The 24,093-nt window shown below is 34.9% G+C and overlaps 1 long non-coding RNA gene across 1 annotated transcript in view; it reads left to right on the forward strand.

Moving 5' to 3' along the window:
• The first annotated feature begins 1,478 nt into the window (after positions 1-1,478).
• Positions 1,479-24,093, forward strand: part of LOC108288985 — a 43,997-nt gene continuing 21,382 nt past the window's right edge. The window contains exons 1-2 of the long non-coding RNA XR_001818938.2: positions 1,479-1,703; positions 19,032-19,179. This is a non-coding gene — a long non-coding RNA (uncharacterized LOC108288985). The remainder of the gene's footprint in view (positions 1,704-19,031; positions 19,180-24,093) is intronic.

Consider the following 24,093-nt stretch of genomic DNA (forward strand, 5'->3'; position numbering starts at 1 on the left):
TTACATGATCTCATTTTATTCTTTGAGATCTCTGAGTTAGGTGCTTGTGTTGCCACCGTTTTGCAGATGATGACATTACAGTTCAGAAAGGCAAAGGAACTATAGCAAATAAGTGGCAAAGCTGGGATTTGAACCCCAAGCTTCCAAAGCCTTGCTCTTAACATCTATGCCATAAATATCCCATCTCTAAATACTTCCCTTAAAACTATGTTTTCTGGTTTTCATTTATGATTTTGGTGACTGCTCCTTAATAATAGTTCTGCTATTATCTTAATCTTTACCATTTTCTGCAATCAAGTGATGGGGCTCCTTGGAAGCCAGAAGTATGTTCTTCCTCACCTTTGTATCCCCTGCAGTTCTTAAAGCAAAGTGTCTTGCACAGAATAGGAGCTAAGTAATTATTTGTTGAAATGCACTTTACATTATCTCTGTATCTAAATAAAACCCATCTAAACAAGTCCACTTCCCAAACATTGGGATTTTCCTCCTCTTTGTAGCCATCCCTTTATTCTTGTTTTGTTTTCAAAAGGTTGATTTTGAACTGGAGGGACATTGCAGTTGTCTTGTCACTTAGCGGGATTTGAAAGTGAGAGTCTGTGTAGTGTTTTAGCCTGCCCTCAGCAATCAGGCCTCACACTCGCAAGGCTCTGATTGTAGGAGTTGCCTTATTTGCATTGATGAGGATGAGCCAGCTGCTAGAGCATACAGAACTGCACCTGACACAATCACCGAGTTCAGGATTAGCACGGGGAATCAGGAATCCACTGCGCTGGCTGCGTGGCAATCTCAGCCCTACATTAGAGTCACTCATGCAAAATGACCCAAATTTGCAATGAGCACAATTAGCAATCCAAAGATGCATGTTAATTTGGGGGCCTGATATTTTCCTACATTTCCCTAAATTAAAAATAATAAATACACTCTTTCCTAGACAAGTCTGGGCATGAAAACAATTCAGGGGATTATGAGGTTTTTTTTTAAATGTGCAAACCCCAGAAAATGTGGATTTCTTTGGGTAGGTAGCCACCACCCACACCCCCCGTCGAAGTATTAAGTTTGGCATCAAATAGGGTAAGAGCTTTGAGGCATCATGCCCCTTTTTCAATCAATAGAAAACAGCTATTTATAAGGATAAAAATAACAATAGCTATAATAGGCAGAAAAGAAAAGTTTAGGCATTAAAGAAAGGATTTGATATTTCATATTATGTATTAATATTTCTGAGATTATGTTTGGGTCACACAAAATCACAGATATACTCAACTATTTCAGGATTTACTAAAAGTACAAGAGACTGTGTTGAATTTTTATTAAATAGAGTTTATAAATCAAATGGAACATTCTCCAACTCTGGGCTGTGTTTCCCTAGGTTTACAATCTATAGGTATTGAAATGCTCACCTATACTTTAGGAAATAAAAACCACAACATTTTGCAAAGATTGAATAAATGATCATTCGAAGCAAAAGCATGCAGTTCAAAAGCTAAACCTCCCATTGGAGAACAGAAAATTTAATGAGCTTTTAATGGAATGCAATGCTCAGAGTAGTAAATTATTTGTTAGTTGACGATGCAATCAGCATGCTGATTAAGGTTGCTTGGTTTTTTACTAAACATTAACTGAATGAAAACGGGTAGTCCTTGTTCTGCTTGGGGGGCTTTAAGGAAGCAAATGGACTTTCAGAACAGAGATTGTCAATAAAGGTGAGTGCACTCCAGGTGTCATTTGAATATGATGATAAAATACTAGTGATAAATATTTAAAAGCATTTTAAATCCACAATGTTCGCCTAGGGTATTATGGACTCTGTTTAAAGAAACAGTGGGCCTTAGCAGGCCTAACAACAATCCCTCTATCTCTCTCTAGAAAGAAATATCTAGATCTGCTTTCTTTTATTGCAAAAGAAAAAAGAGGGGTGGGTATGCTTTGAAAACATGAACCAGCATGGATGCAGAGACCAGGAACGTTTGGGAGTTTGGAATGTAAACCTAAAGAGAGACAAAAAGGACAAAAATCAAAACAAAGAAAAAATATTCTGACAGCAAATAAAAGAGACATCTGTTTCTCTGGACAGATTAAGATAAAAATTTAATTAAGCAGTTTCAGTATTCCAATGTTTAAAAATAATTGCTATTAGAGTATATATATTTAAATTTACAAATGATGGCATTCTGAGGGCAAGAAATATTGTGATATTGGAGTTATATTCTGTCTAGTTTAGAGGTTCTGAAAAGGAACAAAAGAAAACAAAACTTGGAAATACATCATGTAATGCTTACTTTTGTTAGGTTGTTGATACAGAATTTATTTTAAAAATCATTTACTATATATTAATCGATATGTATATTAGTCATAAATTGTTGCTTCTGAGAGAGATTTTGTTACTGTTTAAATTGCCAGATTTATTTCTGTCCCAAAAGAGGGGTTTTTGTTTGTTTTTCTCCCTACCAATAGAAGAATCGTGGGTTTGTAGGTTAATTTTCTTTGAACAGCTACAAAGTTTTTTTTTCCTATAAATCCCAATTAGTTTCATCATCGGTGATTCTCTGGCAATGATCAGGTACCCTTAAAATCCGATAAATAACTACCTCTCACTTTTAACTATTCCTGTTTATGACCCAAGAGGTTAAAAGCCTTTGACTGGCATTTGACTTCTGACCTCATATAAATGTTATCTTATCAGTTCCTGCTTGTTAACTTGTATTGAGTGCTTGTCCCTGATGGCTTTTAGATAAAGGGTTGTGGGGTTTTTTCCTTTTTTTTTTTTTTTTTTTTTTTATATATATTTTTTACAGGAACTAAACCATTTGCTTTGTTCTTTGCCTAATGCAGTCAAATCTGCACAGTAACCTGCTATCAATCTGCTAGAAAGAGCCAAATATACTTTTATTTATTCCTACATTATTTTTAGTTTAGCTTTATGGATGGGATTTTATGATAGAAACTATATTTATTATAATTAATAGTAATAATTACTAGTGATCTTAATCTTTTAACATGTTTGTCAGGAAGCTGGTTGGCTTAGTATTTTCTCTTTTTAAAAAAATATTAAAAATTAAAAAAAAAAAATTAGTTTTGCATTTTGCACCAGCATGGGTTAGACAGATAATTTATGGAAATCTTGTCTCTCCAGACTTCAGAAGTCTGGCTAATGAGAGAGTCATCAGTAAGATATATCTTTTTTAAAACATCGAATCCAGACCATGAACAGTGAATTTTCTAACCTTTGGGGAGAAAGGTGGTGGCCTGGCGCCTTCCTTTGCCCTTCTGTCCTAAGAATTAAGAAGGATTTTGGCCTTTTATTCCATTAGCAGCTGTGTGTGTTGTTCACACATTCAAGTGTGTATGTGTGTGAGTCTAGTCACTATGTACAAACCTAAATACATTTGAATGTTTGCATTTTAATCTCTTTCCATACCTCGATGGCATCATGAGGGTATTCTAGGCAGATGTTGGTGCCTCAGAGGCTGCTTCATTTGCAAATGACCTACAATGTGATTTCTAAACAAAATATTACATTAATTTTCATGTGGAAAACAGGCAGTAAGGAGGGGGAAGAAGGAAGAGGCAGCCATCTTGGAGTCGTTTTGCCTTTTAGCCTCATTCTTTCGCCTCCTAAGGCTCGACAGTTAGAATATTATCTTTATTTTTAATTGGCCCTCAACATAAAGCAAGAGGCATATACAAGAGACCTTTGTATTCATGTTTGGTATAGAAGAAAAGTTGTGAGCTCTTTGGACTTTAAATAATAACTGCTACTATAGACAAACTACACCTATTATTCTCTAACCTTCTAAATAAATATACATATAAATGAAGCATATGCCACAGCTTGTAAGAGACCTGTACAAAACTTATTAAGGGAAACAAATGTCTATTTGGACCATTCATTTACTGCTATCTAAAGAATTAATATGTCAGTAAAGTTATCTGCCCTCCCTCCTCCCAATTCTTTCTTCTCTCCCCAAACAACACTCACTCACACACAAACACACGCATTCAGACACCCCCGCTATGGAGAAAAGGCAACCCTGGAAACTTTTTTTAAAACAAGAATTCCCTTTCTCTTAGATCATAGGAATTAAGAAAGAATAAAAAAAAGAAAGAAAGAAAAAAAATCTTTTATTTTTTATTTTATTTTAATTTTCTGTGTGTGTGTGGAGAGCTGCAACAGCTCCATAATGTCCCAACCCTGCTTTCATTACGCTCATATTCTGGCAACACACAGGTTTAATGCAATTTGTCCTCACTTTTCATTTCAACCATTGCTTTTCTCAAAGTGGTCAGAGTTTAAAGACTGCAAAAGCAGAGGGAAAAGAAATACCACGGCAGGGGGAAAAAACAAACCAACCCCCAAACTGGTGCTGGTATTCAGTGCATTGACACATTCTCAAATGTTTTCTCTGTAGTTATAACACAAAAGCGCTTTCTTCCCTGTTTTGATGTGTTAAAGACGGAAAGAGAGAGGACACTTCGACGTGGTAAAATAAGTATTTGGAAAGCACAGGGAAAGTATTTCTCCTTTGAATGTCTAGAATGTGTCAATAACATGTAGATACTCTACCATTTAATATTAATTAAATTTTTAAAAATGGAAAAGAGATGAAAAGTTAAATTTAGGCACATTGTCTCTCAACTTTTAGCTATCAATGTTGCCTCTGTTTTGTGTAATTAGAAGTGCATCCAAAGCCAGTCACTTTCCTGTCTCTAAAATAAGGATAACAAGAACGCTCAGTCCCCCTGAGAAGGGTGTGAGTGGATCAATAATACATTATTATCTAATTCTGATATTTGGCAGAAGAAACCATAAACCTTTACTCCTGTAATGTCAGAAATCTTAACTAATTTTCCTAGGCATATTTGCAGATTGTTTTACTGGGTGAAACAAATAAGGATTTGAAAGAAAAATGATGACCTGATTCTTAAACACTGTCTCCTATCTAAGGACCAAATTCTCTGAGTTGAATCCCAGGGTCCTTTACAATTGTACTGTGTACCCTGGCTTTTTTAAAAGAAGATTTTAAAATGTGAGCCAGATGATTTCAAAACTGAGGAAACTTATGCTACCATTCTTATTTATATCTAACTCATGTTTTAATATATAGTCAGAAGTTTTAGTATACCTAGAGTAGAAAGAAGTGTTTACTTAAACCAGTTTCTATATCAGTAAAAACTAACTCCCTCAGAATATTTTTGATGTAATCATTTTAAATCATTGTAATTAGAAGAACAATAAGATGACGAGAAATCAAGGCCCTCGGTTTTTCTGTATGGCTGTATCATCCAGCTTCATAAAGTTACTTAATGATGTATTTTAAAATATCATTTATATGATTGTAAACTTACCCTAATTATATACTAAGAAATGTAGTCCATTTGATTTCTTCCCATTCCTCGCCTCAAAAAAAGGAAAAAGCTGAGGCTTCTGTGCTACCATGGACCTTTTTGTAGTTCAGCAACGAAGTTGAGGTCATAGAGTCAAAAATATCAAAATTTTCAGGACCCCAGTTATTGCTGCAAGGTTTTATCCTTTCCTTTGTGAAGGCTGATGCAGATGGATTTCTAATTTCCTTTGGTCTCTGTCCTCTTCTCTGTGTGTTTTCTTTATTTGTATAAATTGCATTGTCCTTCCTATAAGAATGTTTGAGCACACTCTCCCTGATAGATTCTCATTCTCACTCCCCTCAGCTTGTTTGAGGTTTAGAATGGGGGTGCTTTTCCTTATTTTAAAAGCTTTGTAATTTAGACTCCAAGAGCCAGAACTGTTTTTCTATCCATCTGGACCTGCTCAAAGGTCACACTCAAGATCATAACCCATGTTCACATCCTTCTTATGGGAAAATGATAAAATAATATCCATAGGCATCCTATACTAGGGGCATGGCCTGGACACACACCTTGCCCTCTTCCCCCTGGCCTCGTCTGCCCTGAAGAATAAATGCATCCATCCCCAAAGTTGATGCTTCGAAGTGACCAGTCAGATGCTAGCAGGTCAGCTGGCTATCCTCTTGGCCAAAGAGTCCATAAATTAGAGAAATGTTGGTGTGGTTGAAAGAGGAAGGTAGTCCAGCCCAAGGGAAGCCACGTAAATCTCTCTTGGAGCTTTGTTCCCAGTAGGGAGTGGGGGTGAGAGTTGGGGTTGCTCAGGGCTTCGGGCTGTTATTGATGCCCTGGCCCTCCTGCAGTGGGTGCTAACTTGTTGTGCGTGAGAGCTGCCACCATTTTTCCCAAACATCGGGCTCTTGGAAAAGTCAAGCACAGTTGAGCCCTGATTTTCATTTAATAGTCAAAACCAAGATGCATTTGGGCTATGATGATAGGACAGCTCCCTTGAAAAGATTATTTGAACTACAAAGGCATTCATTTAGGGCTAGCAATGTTGCAAAAGGGCCCGCTAGAAATTAGCAGCCTGTCCTGGTATTTGGAGAGCAAGAGTGACAACTTATTGGAAGTTCTCAAGGAATCATTTATATTTCACACTCCACTAGGCAGCTGATTTGAGATTGTCTGTTAGCATAACAAAGGCTCTGAGCCTGTGAACTTCAGAAACCTTTCGACCTCTTAGCTGCTGGCATGAATAGCCCCCAGTCCTGCCTATAGAGATCTCCCAAAGCTCCCCTGTTCGTGGCTAAATTGTTAATCAGGGTAATTTAATATAGTTTTCAATATGCCTCATCTCTTATTGGGAAAGGTATTCACAGCTTCCCTACCCCTGAAAAAAAAGTTCTTTTATTCAAGTGTGAGAGGGGCAGCTGCAGACAGACCCCCGCCCCTTGCTTCTCCCCCGACTCCTTCACAGCAGCAGTGTTCTGAGCAGCCACCATAGAGAAGGGCCAGAAAGAGAAACTCAGAACGAGGATCCGATCCCCTGGCATGCACTCCACCCTGAACCTGCAACTCCAGCCTATGTATGCTGGGAACCGCCAAAACAAAAACCCAAGGGTCAGCCATAACTACTGAAACCTCAAAACCTCAGAGTCTCTCTCCCTCTCTCTCTCTCTCTCACACACACACACACCACACACATACACACACACACACGCCACACCCCCTTCTCCACCCTCCCTTCACCACCGCTCTTCCCCTCCCCCCTCATCTCTCAACTAAGCTTCTCTTGTGGTTCTGGACCAAACGCACCAGACCCCAAGGCCTGCTAATTTTCATTTCTCTCACTCTGTCCAGGCAGCCCACACCGTCCTGCATGCTTCTTCACAGAGTCACACTCGGCCTGGCCCCTGCTTCCACTCCCAGTGTCATATACCCTTGCTCTCGCCTGCTCCCTCACACACCATCAATTCACATGCACATTAGTTAGCTGAAAAGAGCCGAAGCACAAATATATTCATTTTAATCCAGTTAAGACCTAAGAGGTCTCATAGGATATTATTCAATAGTTTGAAAAGTAAGTATAAAACTCAGATTTTGCTACACTGTTTCATCTCACAGAGGCCTACGGTATGCCTTTCTTTCACTTTACACCATGTACGTATTCTTAAAAAAAATAAAATAAAACCACATAAAAGAACAATCACAAGCAAAGTACCCAGCTTCAGGCAGGCACTATGCTCAAATACTATTATGTTATCTTTTAAATGACTGTTTCTAGTACCCATGTGCACGTTCAGAATAGCAATTTTATACAAAGAAGGAAAAAGTATGAAGTCACTAATTACATTTTTTAAAATTAAAAATGGAAGGATACAATCTCTTAAACTTATTTTCTCTTTCTTTTCCATGTGAGCATTTTAAGGCATCTCTAAAGCATGTATGAGTGTTTCTGGTTTGCTCTGGCGGTGGTTTTCTGTGTAATTGGTGCTCTGTCTTTGTGCGAGTTGAGGCTCTATGTCTTGCTTCTTTCTGGAACAGCCATTTCTCACTTGTGCCCCGTTTGGGTTGGTGTGTTTGTCTCTCAGCCTCCTGAAGTTGGATAAAGGCAGGATGTAGTGCCTGAAGTATTTTCTTTGGTTTTTCTGTAGTTAGAGTAGTCCCTGATGGGGGTTAGGAGATTTCTTCTCTCACTTGGGTTCCTAGTCTAGAATCTCAAAACTACTGGGAGGTTGGAGAGACCAATTTCTATTTACAGCATCAAGGAAAGGATTATTAAACCTTCAAAATCAGAAGTACAAATATAGATTTATGCTTAATAAAATAACACAAAACAGCCCAGCTTCTTTCCCAAAATAATTTTTCTTGGAATTAAAAAAAAGATTAAAAAATAGGTTTACTGCTCAATTTTAATATCTAAACAATGCCTAAAGGTGACATGTGAAAACAGAAAATAAAGTAAATGTATCTGGTGGTTATATTATATGGTAATCCAAAAGTCTGCATTTTCCTCTAAAAAAAATAAAAGGAATCTGACAGTTTTAATTTCAACATTGTGGAAGTTTTTAGATTATAAATGTTTTTGCCAATAATCTGTGTATTATTCATTTTAATGATGTGGTTTATTCTATTTTGTAAGTGGTAATTTTCATTTTCTCAGTGTTTTAAACCAAAATATTTTAAAAATATTAATAGTTATTATAAATAGGTGAGTAAATATGGCTGATTTCTTTTTTAAAAGTCCAGTAATATGAAATTGTTCATATATAAATATCATAAATTTAATTTTCAGAAGGTGTTTACAGAAAAAAATTATGGCTTTAAACCCAAGAAAGAAAAAATATACAATTTGCATTTTTTCAATCCTTTTGCTCAACATTTTTTTCATTAGGCTTTTTCCTCATTAGAATTTATGATCCATGTCGATCATTACACTTTCACATCTCTGATTTCCCTTAAATTTTCTGACAGAGGTTAATAAATATAAAAGGGTAAAAAGGACTATTTGCTTTCATCTAAGGTGCTCAATATTTTCAGATTATTTATATCTGCATTGAAATATTTTCCAAGTTCTTAATTTAAATGATTAAAATTTGACTGAAGTTAATTCTATTTGGAGCTAAGATGTAACAGGGTTTTTTTTTTTTTTTTAAGGAATTAAACAATGTGATTTTGCTAAATTATAACGTTTTATTTGGCTTGAGCCATCTAACACCCTCTCCAACATGGCACAGTTTGGCCTTATATTTGTGGAACAAGAAGGGTTGGGGGGAGAAGGATGTATATTTGGAATGGTGTTTGACAGGGAGAATGAACGCAGACACCAGAACAATTATATTACAATCCCGTTGGGAATGCCAGCACCAAATTTAGCCAGACTGATGGGGTACTGTCTAGACGGTCCCTTTTGTGTATCAGCTGTTTTTTCCCTGCTTTATTGCACTGCCTGAATGTGTGAGTTGAACATGCATATGGATCCCAAGCATAACCATTCCTGCAACCATACATTGCTATTAAACTTCCTTTCATTTGGCTAAGAATCAAAGGTTGTGTATTCTTACTATATTCCCTTTACATATTTTGTAATTAAAATGCAGCTTCCAGATTAGTGGCTTAACAAAGGTCATAAGACAAAGTAGAAGATGCCTAGGCTCTTTCTTTGTATGAAAAAAAAAATGTACAAATGAACTAGGTAAACATTTGTATCTTCTTAAACATGTCCACCTCTTTTCTATATAAGTAAAAATAAGCCAGAAAGAAAAGAATTAAAACAATGAGAGGAAAGAGGCACAGTACATGTAAATTACCACCTTTCCTTTTGAAAAGGGCAAAGGATAGAAAGAAAGAATATTTATTTAATGTTTACAGTGTAATTAATGGCAGTGTGTGTGGTTTTCCTTTTTTTTCTTCCCCCTCTTTATTTGGTAAACCAAATGGAGTTCAGTAATCAGTTCTTGTGAAGTCTTAGAAATAGATTTTCAAACTCTTTTAAATACATGCTTACACAATTGCCTTTGTGTTGATGAGCATATAGGAAATCCTAGAGACATCAGATCTGGGCAACTGTCAGAATTTTGTTTTGTTTGTCAAGATGGTGCAGGAAGGGTAGGGCTTACTTATATATGAATGCAGTATCCACATAAAACATTCATTGTTCAAAGGAGCAGAAATACACCCCTAAATAGGATGTGCACTCCAGCGATAGGTACTAAGGTTGGATGCCTTTGCTAACAACCAAGAATTTGAAACGAACTGAAATTCATTATTCCAATTAGAAAGTGAGAAATAGAATAATGCATTAATGCTAATGAATGTAGGTATCAGATCCGCCTCTTTCTGTAAAAGGTTATCAGCAACTTTTGTCTACAGTCACCAAAAATTGAAAGGTATGAGAAATTGGAGTCCCACAGGATGTAAGTCATTATAAATAAAATTATTGTCTTATAGTAAGATCAAAAGTGAATCCACTGTTTCAGGAAAGAGGATCCCACGTTTCATAGCACAAATAACTTTTGTTAATATGTACACACAAACTTTGTTTGGAAAAGGAATTCTGCTTTTCCTTTGCTGAAATTGTTTCCCCTTAGCAAAGAGAGGAGGCAATAGTTTTACCATAAAGAAAAAAAAAATCAAAGTTAAAAGTGATAAAAAATGTTTGCAGTTATATTCTTCTTTCATGCATCAAATTTTGTCTGACTAAATGGTGAAATTCAGATTTTTTAAATAATAATTTTCAGTGCTTTACTGCTGAAATTTGATAACTACCATCTACCATGGACAAGGAAGAGTTTATTCATCTTTTGAGAACTGGGTATTGAAGAGAGGTCTGTAGAAAAGAGAAATTGAGTTGTATTCTCAATTTTATTGAACAGGTTAAGACAAGAAGCGATCTATTTTTTGGTTTGAAACATTATATCAGCAAATCAACAATCATAAAATATGACCAGTGACACAAGATTGGGGAAATTCCCTGTCTAAAAGAGAGGATGAGATTGAACAACTGACATTAAGCATGGAGACCTTGAGTAGGCACTTGTAGGCATTGGTGTTAGCAATGTCTGAGGCCTAACTTTGGTACGACTGGGAAAAAAAATATAACCAAAGGCAGGGGCAGAGAGCAAAAGAAACCAAGACTGAAAAATAGAGAAAGCAAGAGGAAAATGGTGGGTGGGTGGGTTGGGGGTGGGTGGCATGCAGGGGTAGTGAGGGAGAAAGAAAGAAAAGGGGAGCAGAGAATGAATATTCTAAGCATTGTTTTAATCTAAAACAGAGACGCTTCCAGGAGAATGAATTTCAATGGAGCTGAGCCAAAAATAATTATAGAGATTTTCTTGTTTTGTTTTGTGAATGAAGAGCATCTCTTTTCTCTGGAGATGCGAGAGTGAGAAAGAACCAGAGCCAAGAGATTGAAGTGATGCCCCTCTGCCCCTTTACTTCCACACACCACAGTGGCAGACCTTTCTTTCTTCCCTTTTCCAAAAGCTATTGGCACGGAATTGTGCTAGGAAGAGAGGGACGTGGCAGCAGCCCTCAAACCTTAGCTGGATTTTCTATTCTAACAATAGCTTGTTTACTTGATAAGGCTGAAGTATTGAAATTGGAAGCAAGATTGGGGTGGGGGGGCAGGGATACATATTTTAGGTTCTAGAAATAAAATTGAGCTATTTACAACTAAAAATATTCTCCTATTTGAGATACTTGAAAATTCCTTTGGGGATTGTTTTACCAATTACATTTGTTTCCTTGTTTTTCATCATTAATAGCAAGCCACTAAAGGAAATAAAGCATTCTCTCAATTTTCCTCCATTTTCTCTGTGATGTAAAATCTTTATCTTGGAACCTTTTTTACAGGGAAAAATTGTCATTTGTTAAAACAGCTTGAGCTATGACTGAATTGTTGTGAAAGCAATATTATATACTCTTCATGAAAGCAGGAATAAAAGGCTTTATACTAATAGGAAATACACAGGATTGGAGGAGAAACCCACTAACATTAATAGACTTTTGTGACAGAGTAATCATAAACAACTCAGAATTAATACCTAAAGACTATTAATTTTCTTAAGTTAAATTGACTTACATAAAAGTCACACCAGTAAGTACTGTCAGAACCTGGATATTCTCTCCAAATCTCTTATTTTAGGTGTTATGTTGTGTTAAAAGACCTTGTTGTCATTTTTATCATTCAGAGATATTAATTCTACAAGTAGGTTTAAGGTATCATTTTTGTCTTTGTGTTGCCTGAGTTTTTTTTTAAAAAGCAATATATTTCGGAACTTTAAGAACCAGTTCCTCTACATCATATTTTACAACTTGTAAAAATTAACATTTATTCTTATAAATATTTGACCCACTAAGTTTTAACAATTTAGTGACGCAGTAGAAGAATAGCATAGAGAGCTGTAAATTTAATGGCTTAACACCAAAACGACCTTGATATGAATTAAAAACAAGAAAAAGTATTTATGTTATATTTGTAGTCAAGATTATCGATAGGCTTAAGGATAAACCTCCCAGAAAGTAGCAAAACTAGATATATTTTCCTTTAAAAGTTTTACATCTTAAAATTGTTCCTGTTTTTCTGTCAAGAACTATTAACATACAGAGTAGTTTAGCAGTAAAGATATATGATTTTATTACAGATACTTTTTTTTTATTTTTTAAAGATGAAAAATGTCTTCATGTACGTGGGACTTTATTTAGGGATTTCCAAACATGTTTTAAATGTCACTGTGAATATATTGTGTAAATCTGTGAATATGAGCTTTATGAATCCACATTTAATTTAATTAATCATATTGATTCACTTGACATTTTTCTCCTCCTGAATCCCTCCTCCCCGCTTTTTTTTCATCTCTCTATTAAAAGCATTTCTTTCACAGTGGTAGACTAATTTTTGAAGCAGATTTCACAAAATAAAACTGACAATGGTTTCTGAAGACCTTTTAAAAGCATTCAACTTAGATTTTTTTAAGAAGTGGTTAAATGAATATTTAAGATTCAAAGTACTTAATCACACTAATCTTAACATTATATTTAAAAACCCAATCCCCCAAATGAGTAGATTGACTTTTTAAAGATAATAATTATTAATATTAAATAACCAGAATAATCACAACTATGCTATAAGCCAAAATAAATGTATGAAGTTAGCAACAAATATCTATTTTTCCAAGTTTTAAAATAAAATATTATCTTTTTAAAAATAAAATAGCTTGCAAAATAGCAACAGATTTTACAATATCTTTTCATCAAAAACCTCAATAGATACAATTTCAGAATTTATGTTTGGTTATATTACATCATTAAAATTGCTGAGAGAAAATGTTAGTCTGCTAAAACATTTAGAATATGGTATATAATAAGTTGTTATTAATGACAATGTAATATATCACACTAACATGTATATTTATTATCAAGCTCTACAACTGATTAGAAAAGGAGGAAATAAAGATAGATTTACAATGAATAAATGTCCCAAAGATATTAATGATAAGAACTAAGCAAAAATGAATACAGAGCCTTTTGTTTGTGCACCAAGGATTCTATATTTCATAAAAGTATATAAATATATGTATACAGGTATGTGCAATATAGATAGATTTGTCATTTTCTTAAACACTGATAATCATATAATAAAATGGATTTTTAAAGGCTCTATTTTGACCAATTCTTTTCTAGCCCCAAATTACTAAACCAGTTTTAGAGTTTAGTAACTCAAAGTACTAAATGCAGAAAAGTTGCATTTCACTTGAAACAACCATGGAAATTTCCCCAAAGGTAGTCTTATTTGTTTGCTCTTTTCATTTTGTAGTTGTATGGAGTCCAGTATATGGCTGTAGGGAGCAGGAAGTAGCAAGAAGCAATTGAAAGTATTAGGATGGAAACTTCCTCGAGCTTCACGGGCTTGTTTGCTGGCCACAGATGCCATTATGGTATACAGATAAGATATGCTTAATATTAAGACTTTAAAAAGAGCCTCCACACTCCCGAAAATTCAGAGGCAGAGCTGAGCCTCTTTCTTTAGACCATATACTTCACTCCCGTTGGCCCAGGAAGCCTGGCTAAAGATAGCCTCATCCAGCTCACATGCTTGGGTTTTGTCATTTCTTGTCATAACCTCCACATTCCTTAAATGTAGTTTTAAAATGTGTTAAACGGAAATGCTGATATAAGCCTAAATGTAGCTGTACTTGCTGTTTCTGCTCTAACTTCATTCATGGTAGTGGATTTAGTTAAAAGGCCCAGAACAGCCATGCTTAACAGTAAGGAAGCAAAATCCTCTTGGCTTCAATGAGGGTTAGGTGTATGTAAGAGCAGAATGAACACTGTAGATATTTGAGATAAATACCTTCTGTGGAAATGTACACATTTCATTGATGTCCTCTCTAATGTATAGAAAAATATGCTGCATTATAAATAAAGCCCTGTTTGCTTTTTCCCCTATATTAAATGCTATTTTATATATCTTGAACACTTGCAATATGCAGTAACATTTATGATAGTAATAGCTGACACCAAATAAGAACTGTTAGTGATCCTTGGTGTCTATTTAATCATAATCAAGGACTACCTGGTAAGCATTAAGTGACAATAAAGGGTATTCTTTCTAAAATATTAGATGAATTGGTAATAGAGAAAATGGTCACTTAGACAGAAAAGTCAACAGAAAATAGCAGTAATTATATGTGCCTTGTACATGAGCATACTGTATTACATTCAATGTGCCATGGTACAATGTGCTATTAAGAAAAAAATGTATGGTACCTCTCTTTAGTGATACAACTGCATTTGGAAGTTTCCCAGAGCACAACATTTAGCTTTTCCAAATGCTTTTTTGGGGGAATTTCCCCTCCCAGTTAAAAACTGGTTTTCATCACGCAACTGCATAATTATTTTTCTGCAACTAACTATAATTACTTGTTTTGTGCATCTCTATTAGAGTGACTCAGTGTTTGCTGTTCTACCTCATAAAATGTATCTGCATTAAAGGCATGTGAAAAGGAGTATTGACCTATGTAATATATTGCTATATTGGTAGGGGCACACAGCTCTAATTCTTTGTAAATGGCACAAAAGTCTATATTGCTTTGCGTTTTCCTTTTTGAATGCTATGTGAGTTTTCTGACTAAAGCATAAAACTGGAGGTATCTGAAGACAAGAAACCTCACAACATAGAAATTATTCAGTACACAAAGAGACTCCCTCTCATATAGATGTATAATGGGAAACTGAATAAAAAAGGCTGTTGAAGGGATTTGTTGATAGTGACATCATAGAAAACTCTGGAATCAGTGACTGTGAGATTTGTCAATCCAGAAAATCAAACACAGATTTTTAAATCATTCAAGAATATCTAATCATTTTATGTCACTCACAAAGCTCTCCACAAATAAAAATGAAAATTAAGTAAAGCCCCTCCTGCCAGTCTTCTTTTATCTACAAGTTGTTCTCTTTCTGTTTTTTCCTTCCAACTCCTATTTGTCTATCGTTCTTTTTTCTTTCAAGTTCTCTTTAATCCTTGCTTTCCCATGTCCCTCCTTAGTCTTACTCCTTAGTGATGCTGATAAAAATAAAGTCTATTTAAAACAGATGGGTCAAGGCCAAAAAATAAATGACTGATGTGTGCCTTATCATTATTTTTAAAGTAAAACTACACCTGTGGCATTGTCTTCTTTAAATTTTTTATTATTTTAAAAACAAACCACAAAGAAAATGGAGAGCTGAAGTACTGTTTAATGTCTCTGAATTTATTTGTAAACATACATAATGTTAAATGCAGTGAAGTCTTTATGGGACTACTTTTGTGCTTGCTGATCCCAGAGTTCAAAAAGAATTAGCTTATCCAGAAAAACTCAAAGTCATAATTAGTCTTGTGAGTTACAATAATAGGGTCTCATCCTGCATTTCTTTCTCATATGGTACCCCCAGTAGGAGTTCTGCATGAAAAAGAACTACGGGATAGGGCATTAATAATGGTATACCTGTGAAATATGAGCATTTTCCTATAGTGCCAATCAGTAAAATTAGAAATCTGTCCCATCTTGGTCTTACACCCTTCAGATAAAAGAATAACATCAATAGATTTTTCCAATTCCAAAGAAAAAAAAATTCTTAGTTTTAAAAATTCCTCTTGAAATTAGAAAATGAAAATGAGTCTTCCCCCTAACTAAATGTATCTTTTACTTTTAGCTTAGTTATAAATATGACTGTAATTAATTTTTGTATAAAAAAGTAACATCTAAGTTTTACATAGTTTCCTCAAACAAGTAGAAACAAAAGATTAAGTAAGGAAAGAATCGATGAAATTCAGTGTAAAACTATCTTCATTCTCAAGGATCTCAGATAAACTTGCAATCCTTTTTTTAAATTTGGCTATTCAGATCTCTCAAACACTATTGACTGACTAAGCTGACCAATTGTTTTAATATATAGACCCAGCCTAAATTCAAGGGGAAAAAAAAAGTGCAACAGCTTGCAAACCCTAAGATGTTGACATTTTGTGAAATAGAAATAGTCCTTTGAAGAATTACATTATGATGAACTGCTAACTAGGCTTAGAAAAATAGGCAAAATGCAGTAATAGTTGTACACTCATCTAAAGCTCAACACTGCACAGTTCTAATAACCCTAAAAATTTAGACAACAGTCCATCATCAAGTGAACAGATAAACAAATCATGGTATAGTCCAACAATGGAATATTACCCAGCAATACAAAGGAATAAACCTCTCATACATTTTACAACATGGAAGAATCAACATAATTATCCTGAGGGAAAGATTCTAGACAAAAATGAGTACAAATCATTTATTTAACACTCTAGGAGATTCAAACTAATGTATAGGGACAAAACACATCAGCAGTTATCTTTGGGGAAGGACAGGAGGCAGGAATTACAAAGAGGCATGAGGAAATTTTGGGAGTGGTGATGGATATATTCATTATCTTGATTGTGGTAATGGCTTCACAAGTGAATACATAGAGATACATTTAAATTATACAGTTAAATATGACCAGTTTATTACATATCAATTTTAGGCCAATGAAGCTGTTAAGGCCCAGCATGGTGGCTCACATCCATATCTCAGAACTTTGGGAAGCCAAGGTGAGAGAATTGCTTAAGTGCAAGGGTTTGGGACCAGCCTTGGCAACATAGCAAGAACCCATCTCGACAAAAAAAAAAAAAAAAAAAAAATAGCCAAGCATGGTGACACATGCCTGCAGTCCTAGCTACTTAGAATGCTAAGATGGGAAGATCACTTGATCCCAGGAGTCAAAGGTCACAATGAGCCACGTTTGTGTCACTGCACTCCAGCCTGGGTGACAGAGAGAGACTTTGTTTCTAAAACAAATAAGTAAAGCTGTTAAATATAAATAGACCAATTAAAATAGATTTAGCAATGAATCAGAATAGATGCTAGCCAATTACCAAAAATTTCAAACCATAGGTTTCAGAGTTATCTAGGCAACCGGGACCATGCCTGGTTGAATGTAAAGAATTTGGGGATTCAGACAGCCTTCTTGAACCCCTAGTCGATGTTTATGAAACCTGTTTTAACTCAAAACCATTTTCCATGTTTCCCTGTTAAAAAAGATGGAGTCTTGAATAAGGTAAGCATCACAAGTTTCAGATTCTTTCTCTAGCAGTACTACAAACTATGTGATTTAGGACAGGTGATTAAAGTAACGTCAGAATAAGACCAATTGTTTGAGGCAGAGGTAAATTGAAAGATACTTTTTTTCTAGAGAAAATAGGATCTCTCCACCAAGCATTTTGACTTCATAATTGTGTGTTTTGTCACAACATCTCTAAAGATTTTTCTCTTCCCTTTCTTTACCACCACGTGTGACAAAAATGGAATAGCGGTGTTCACTGGAGATGTTGTTAGCCAAAGAGAAGTTCCCTTAATATATTTGCCTCTGGTGGATATCACTACATAGGCTGATAAATTGCAATTTGTTTCAGCAAAAAATTTATTAAAATCCATAATGAAGTGCAAAAACATCATATTGAGACTTTTCTGAAATAAACACTATTAATTGATTTACCTAACAAATTGTCTTATTTGGTGCAGAGCACATAACTGAGATAACTCCAGGTTGCTATTTTTATTGTTCTATTTTTTACTTGCAACTAAGTTTTTAGGTGCATAACTTGAGTTAAATCAGTCCCCATCTTAAGGGAGGAGAAAATAACTTGTAAGAACCTCAGAGACTAAGCTGAAAGTCAATAAACATATGGGAAAAAAGACTGGAAGCAAATCGAATATATGTGCAAATTGACATTTTACTAAAAGAACATGCTTAGAACTTTGGGTTTATTAAACATATGCCAATAAAATTGAAACCAAAATCTGTTTAGCAAGTGGAATATATTTGTGAATGCAGAAATGCATGTGTTTTACATTACCTGAAAAGCACATTTTTCCATCTTACCGTATTATGACTTAAATTTATTATTCTGATTTTAGAGATATTATATTTAAAATGTGTTGATAAAAACATTTTTATTTAGAGAATTAGGTATATTTTTGATTTTTAAAATGTTTGTCTTTTTGCCAGGGTCAATTCTCATACCTCATAGTTAGGTTTCTGAATGTAAGATTTGCAATAAGAAAAATGTATCATTGACCTTGGAAATAAACTTCTAACTGGTCTTATGTTGATGTGTAACTAACTCCTGCATGTTCAACCTTTATTCAATAAGTATGGTTACAGTCTTTGTTCTGGATGTTTTAGCAAAGTGGAAAAAATGAGAAAGATTCAACTTATTTTACTTTTCCTTTGTCCTTTGCTCATGTTTTCTGTTTTTCATTTTAGTATCTTCTTTCCTCTCAACTTCCTTCACTCCTGTCACTTCATTATTTAACTAATAATTTTTTTTTCTGCTATTTATGTTGGTCAGTGACCCAGACATTGACTTAATTCTGAAGTGAAATTGATTTAGGCAAGTCCCTTCAACTATTTCTTGACTATGGTTAGGATTAAAGAGCTCTTCAGATACATGAACTATTCCTTCTTGTACAGTATCTGTGATATTCTTTTCTTTTGTTTAATCTGTTTGCTCAGAATTTTAGTTTTAACTGGACTAGTTCAGTGATGAAGGAATTCAAAAGACTTAAAAGATTACACCACTCCCATCCCACCTGATTTCCGATGTTCTGTATAATCTAATGAAATAAGTACCCTTTCTTTCCCTTCAGACTATGTGAGAAGGGATCCAAAATCAAGCAGTTTGGAAGCTGATACACAAAGAGTTTGCCCTGTTCTTGGCTTCCTAGAACTAGGGACTTTTTTGCTGGAAAAACTCAAAAGGGCCTTTTGGTGTTGAGATGAAGATCTCTGTCCAAGGTGATTTCTTTTCTCGGTGGAATCATCTCTTGCTGTTCAGCTGTGACTTTCTGTTGCTGAGATGCTCAGCTCAGTTAACTTCTCATCCCTCCCCTGCTCCTAATCTGAGGGGAGATATGAATCACCATTATATTTATGATATGTTATGGCCACATTCTAGAAGTCTATGTTTCTTATTAGTATACATTGACAAAAATTTGCCCTACCCATCTCATTGGATTATCTTTAGAATCCAATATGATAATTTATGTGAAATCTTTCTGCAAACTATAATGTATGGTAAAAATATAAGATGATTTTACAGAAAACAACAGAAGACTAGGAACTAATGTGGTATGTCAGTATCAACCAGGTACATTTTAGTTGATTCAGGCGCTTCATATTTTATTAATAAATCCTGACATCACCTTGTTTCTGTAAATACACTTTATTTTATTTTATTTTTTTAGCTCATAGAGAATCAGATCATTAGGTAGTATCAGTGAGTTTCTCCTTGTGGTATTTTACCATGTTAATATGGAGGTGACGTTGGGATAATTGTCAGTGCCGAACCATTTGGATGTAGAAAACATTATAATTTTAAAAATCTTGTCTTCTCAGAAGAAATGTGAAAAAAAATATCTATGGTCAAGCCATTTAGATGATATATTTAACAGGTTTTATCCTCTGTTAAATTTCCACATACCTACTCTCCCAAAAACATAAAGGCTTTCTGGCTAGGTACAGTTGCTCTTGCCTTTAATTCCAGCACTTTGGGAGGCTGAGATGGAAAGACTGCTTAAGGATAGGAGCCGGAGACCAGCGTGGGCAACAGACAGAGACCCTGTCTCTACAAAAAAAATTTAAAAATTAGCTGGGTGTAGTGGCATGCACCTGTAATCCCAGCTACTTGGGGGACAGAGGCAGGAAGATCCCTTGAGCCCAGGAGTTCAAGGCTGCAGTGAGCTATCATCATGCCTCTGGGTAGCAGAAAAAAAAAAAAAAAAAAAAATTTCCTTTTTCTCTGATTGATCCATTAACATAAAGTCACTTTCTATTTCACTATTATAAATAATTATAAGTAGAATGAATTTACTAATTAATGGCTATTAAAATCATTATTAATTACTCTTAACTGTACAACATTTTATATAATCTGTTCATAATTCTTCATCTTTCAAAAGAATTCAGTTACCCCTGAGAACAATGAAACAGACAATATGAGTTATGGACAATAATCAGAACCAACATATAAAAGTATTTAGCACTTCAAAATGAAGAGCTAAACAGACCTTGCAAATCTTTATGTTTATTTTGTCTGGATCAGATTAAGTTTCTTGAAATTGAAAAAAAAAGTACAATCTTCATATTCTATTGTGTACGTTTCTTGTATTTATCAACTAGCTAAATAATGTGGTGACCCCACATTTTTATCTATACAAGTTTGTAACATTTGGTGAGACAAAGAACAGTTTTATCTACTTTCATTAAAATTTTCACAAAAAAATTAAGAGAAGGTAGTTTTCAGAGCCTAAGAATTGTTTGCAAGAAGTTATGATTGGAAAACAAAACATTATTTTATTTTATTATTATTTTATCTTTTATTTTTGTGGGTACATAGTAGGTATATATATTTCAAAACATGATTTTAATTTATGCCTAAAGAAACTTATTGTTTAGAATCTACCAATTTCCATGTATTTACTTTAGCTAAAATGACATCCTTTGCTATACACATTATTTATCTGTAACTAATTATTTTTACAGACGGTTTACTATCTAAGGAACAACATATCATGTCAACATTTTGTCTAATACAATCACAAGCAGCAAGAACAAATTGTACAAAATCTTGTTTCAAAAGAAGCAAAATTATACTAAGAGGGAGACCAATGTAGCCTAAGCAGATATCAAAGCAGAAACAGATAGTTATATATGAGACAAAGGTAAAGTTCTTTGCCTTAAGATCTCCTAGAATGAAGTTGAGGTAGAGGAGCTAAAAATGACAAATAATTGGACATATATTTTGTCTTTTTCCAGAATAGTTTGCTCAGTTTTTCTATTCTATTGACCAATTGTGACTCAGTGCAATCGTCTCTAACTGTGGATACAGTTGAAATATTTTACTCCACTTCTTAAGACCATGTATCTCAAGGAAGATGCTGCATGACATCTTTCAAGATGCCATTGTATAAGAACCTGCAAGTGTACATCTGGTTTATGAAAAATGACCTGGACAAAAATAAGATATCCTGCAGAATCCTTAAATCGCTTTACTGCTCCTGCCTGGTTTCTGTCTGTAATTCTGGTTGGTTTCAGTAGTTGCTAATCCTTGGTTTTTCTCTTGCCTTAGAATTTTGCATTTTCCTTATGACTCCTGGTAGTCAAATTTAGCTGCCTTTTATCACTCACCTGAACTAAGCTCCCCTGGCTCTTTAATAGTACTCTCACTGCCTTCTTCCTGCAGTCTTGCTGTACCTAGTTCCATGTTGTGCATTGTCTGACAGCTGTGTCAGGTGTCTTATCTATTTTAGCATACATGATTGGTCAGTTCAGGAAAATAAGCACTTTATTTTTATACTTAGTTGACCACCTGGGAGGCCAATTAGGAAATAGCTGCATAAAGTAGTCAAAGATTATGAGGTTCAAAACTAAGGTGGTAGCAGTGAGGACGGAGAAATGAAGCATTTAAGAGCTGTGAAAGACAGAAAATCAACAGATTTGATGACTGATTGGGTAAAGGAGCAAAGGATAGGGAAAAATCATGGATCATTCTTTATTTCTGGCTCAAAACATTGAGGTGATATAAAGCCATTTATTGAAATGGCGAACACAGGAGGAAAGCCGATTTGCGGTGAGGAAGATGTGATGAATTCAGTCACATAATCGAATCATAGGTGTGTCTGTAAGACATCTAAGTTGTGATGCCTGGTGTTTAGTTGAATATTGGGTCTGCAGATGAGGCAAGAAATTTAGGCTTGGGATAAACATTTGAGAACAGAGTATTTTTAAAAGGACCTGATGGTCAAAAGTGTTAAAGGAAGTCAAGAAATCACATACAATAAGGAATAAAACCGATTGGATTAACCACAAGATGCTATTGATGAATATGGCAAATGGAGTTTTAGTGATATGGTGAGGGTCAAAGCTAGAATTCAGTGGATGGAGAAATAAATTGGAAAGTAAGGGAACCAAATGTCCCACCTTACAGTAACAAGCAGATTTTTATCTCATCTCAGAATTAAGAACCAAAATTATTTACATATTTTCTAAAAAACTTAAAATCAGATATTCTCCATCTTTCCTGGCTAGGTATGTCTGCTGGTGTTTATTTTAAAGAAATAACATATATGAAATGTTTAGCACAAAGCTTTACATAAGTGCTCAAGTAATGTAACTATAGTCATTTCTAATTATCAAAATCTAATCCACTCCTGGAAACATGTGAGAAGGCAATTTTTTGCATAGCAGAAGCAAATAATTTATATTGTAAATGGGAAAAATAATAATGCATCCTTAGTACATGCAAAAACCCCAATTTCTCTAATAATCAATAAAACTCTCTTAAACATGTATTTAATAATCTACTAAGAATTTATGCGTTATAAAAAGCACTTAATACTTATTTAACATTTAATGAACACATTAGTGGATACATTTGTGAAAATTATAGACAGCTTCAGATATGAACTGCATTTTCTGCCTACACTGCAATTAGAACATATGTTCTAATATAGACAAACAAGAATATAAGATGTAAAAAATACATATTAATGTAATTCACATAGCAAAGTAAAAGAGGACTTTTTAGAAAAATTGTTACTTTCCTGAGGACTAATGGTGACAGAAACCTTTTCATTTAATAATATGTAGCTCCTTTAAAGAAGGAAAACATGAAACACCATCCTATCCTGATGATTTTTGAGAAATAAATGCAGTGCACTCAACATTTGCTTGTACAACTCCCTGGAAATTACACGGAGAGTCCTTATAGCAAATTTAGATTCAAATGCTAAATCTGGGATACATGTTCTAAAAATTCCCTATTACTATTATGTACAACTATAATGTAACCTGCGAGTGCAATTGTTATGGGATATGGGCAAAAACATAAAAGAAGAGCAATGGTTCTAAATTGGGGATAAATTTTACCCCTGCCCTGGGAGACTTGGCAATATCTGAGGACATTTTTGGTTGTTACAAAATAGAGGTCAGGGATGCTGCTGAACATCCTACAATGCGCAGGGCGGTCCCTCACAACGAAGAATAATACCGGCCAAAATGTTGATAGTGCTGAGGCTCACAAACTCTGAAAGACAATAATGTTCAAAGGCATGTTCTGTGTAAAGAACAATGATGAAGTAAATTTGGGTACAGGACAGGGCCAAGTTAGGGCCGTTAGAATACTCAGAACTGATGTTAGAGAAATAAAGTGTTAGATGGAGGGGCAGTTGGTTATAATTTCATGGAGAGTCTTTAATGTAACATGAAGAATTTAGATTGAAAGCTTTATTTTTATTTTATGTGTTATTTATTTATTTTAAGAGACAGGGTCTCACACTGTCACCCAGGCTGGAGGGCAGCTGGAGTGGGTGGTGCAATCACAGCTCACAGCAGTCTCCAATTCCGAGGCTCAAGCAACCCTCCTGCCTTAGCCTTCTGAGTAGCTAGGACTACAGGCTTGCCTCTACACCCAGCTAATTTTTCAATTTTTTTGTAGAGACAGGATCTCATTGTGTTGCCCAGTCTGGTCTCAAGCTCCCATGCTCAAGTGATCCTCCTACTGTGGCCTCCCAAAGTGCTGGGATTACAGGCATGAGCCACTACACTCAGCCAAAATTGAAGATTTTAATGAAAAAGAGCGATGTGATGAGATTGAAGTTTGAAGATTTGTAGGCCACTTGAATATGTTCAGGAGAAGAGAGACTGGAATCA

This window comes from Cebus imitator, unplaced genomic scaffold (genome assembly GCF_001604975.1).
Source record: "Cebus imitator isolate Cc_AM_T3 unplaced genomic scaffold, Cebus_imitator-1.0 Scaffold16, whole genome shotgun sequence".
In the NCBI taxonomy this organism is placed as follows: Eukaryota; Metazoa; Chordata; class Mammalia; order Primates; family Cebidae; genus Cebus; species Cebus imitator.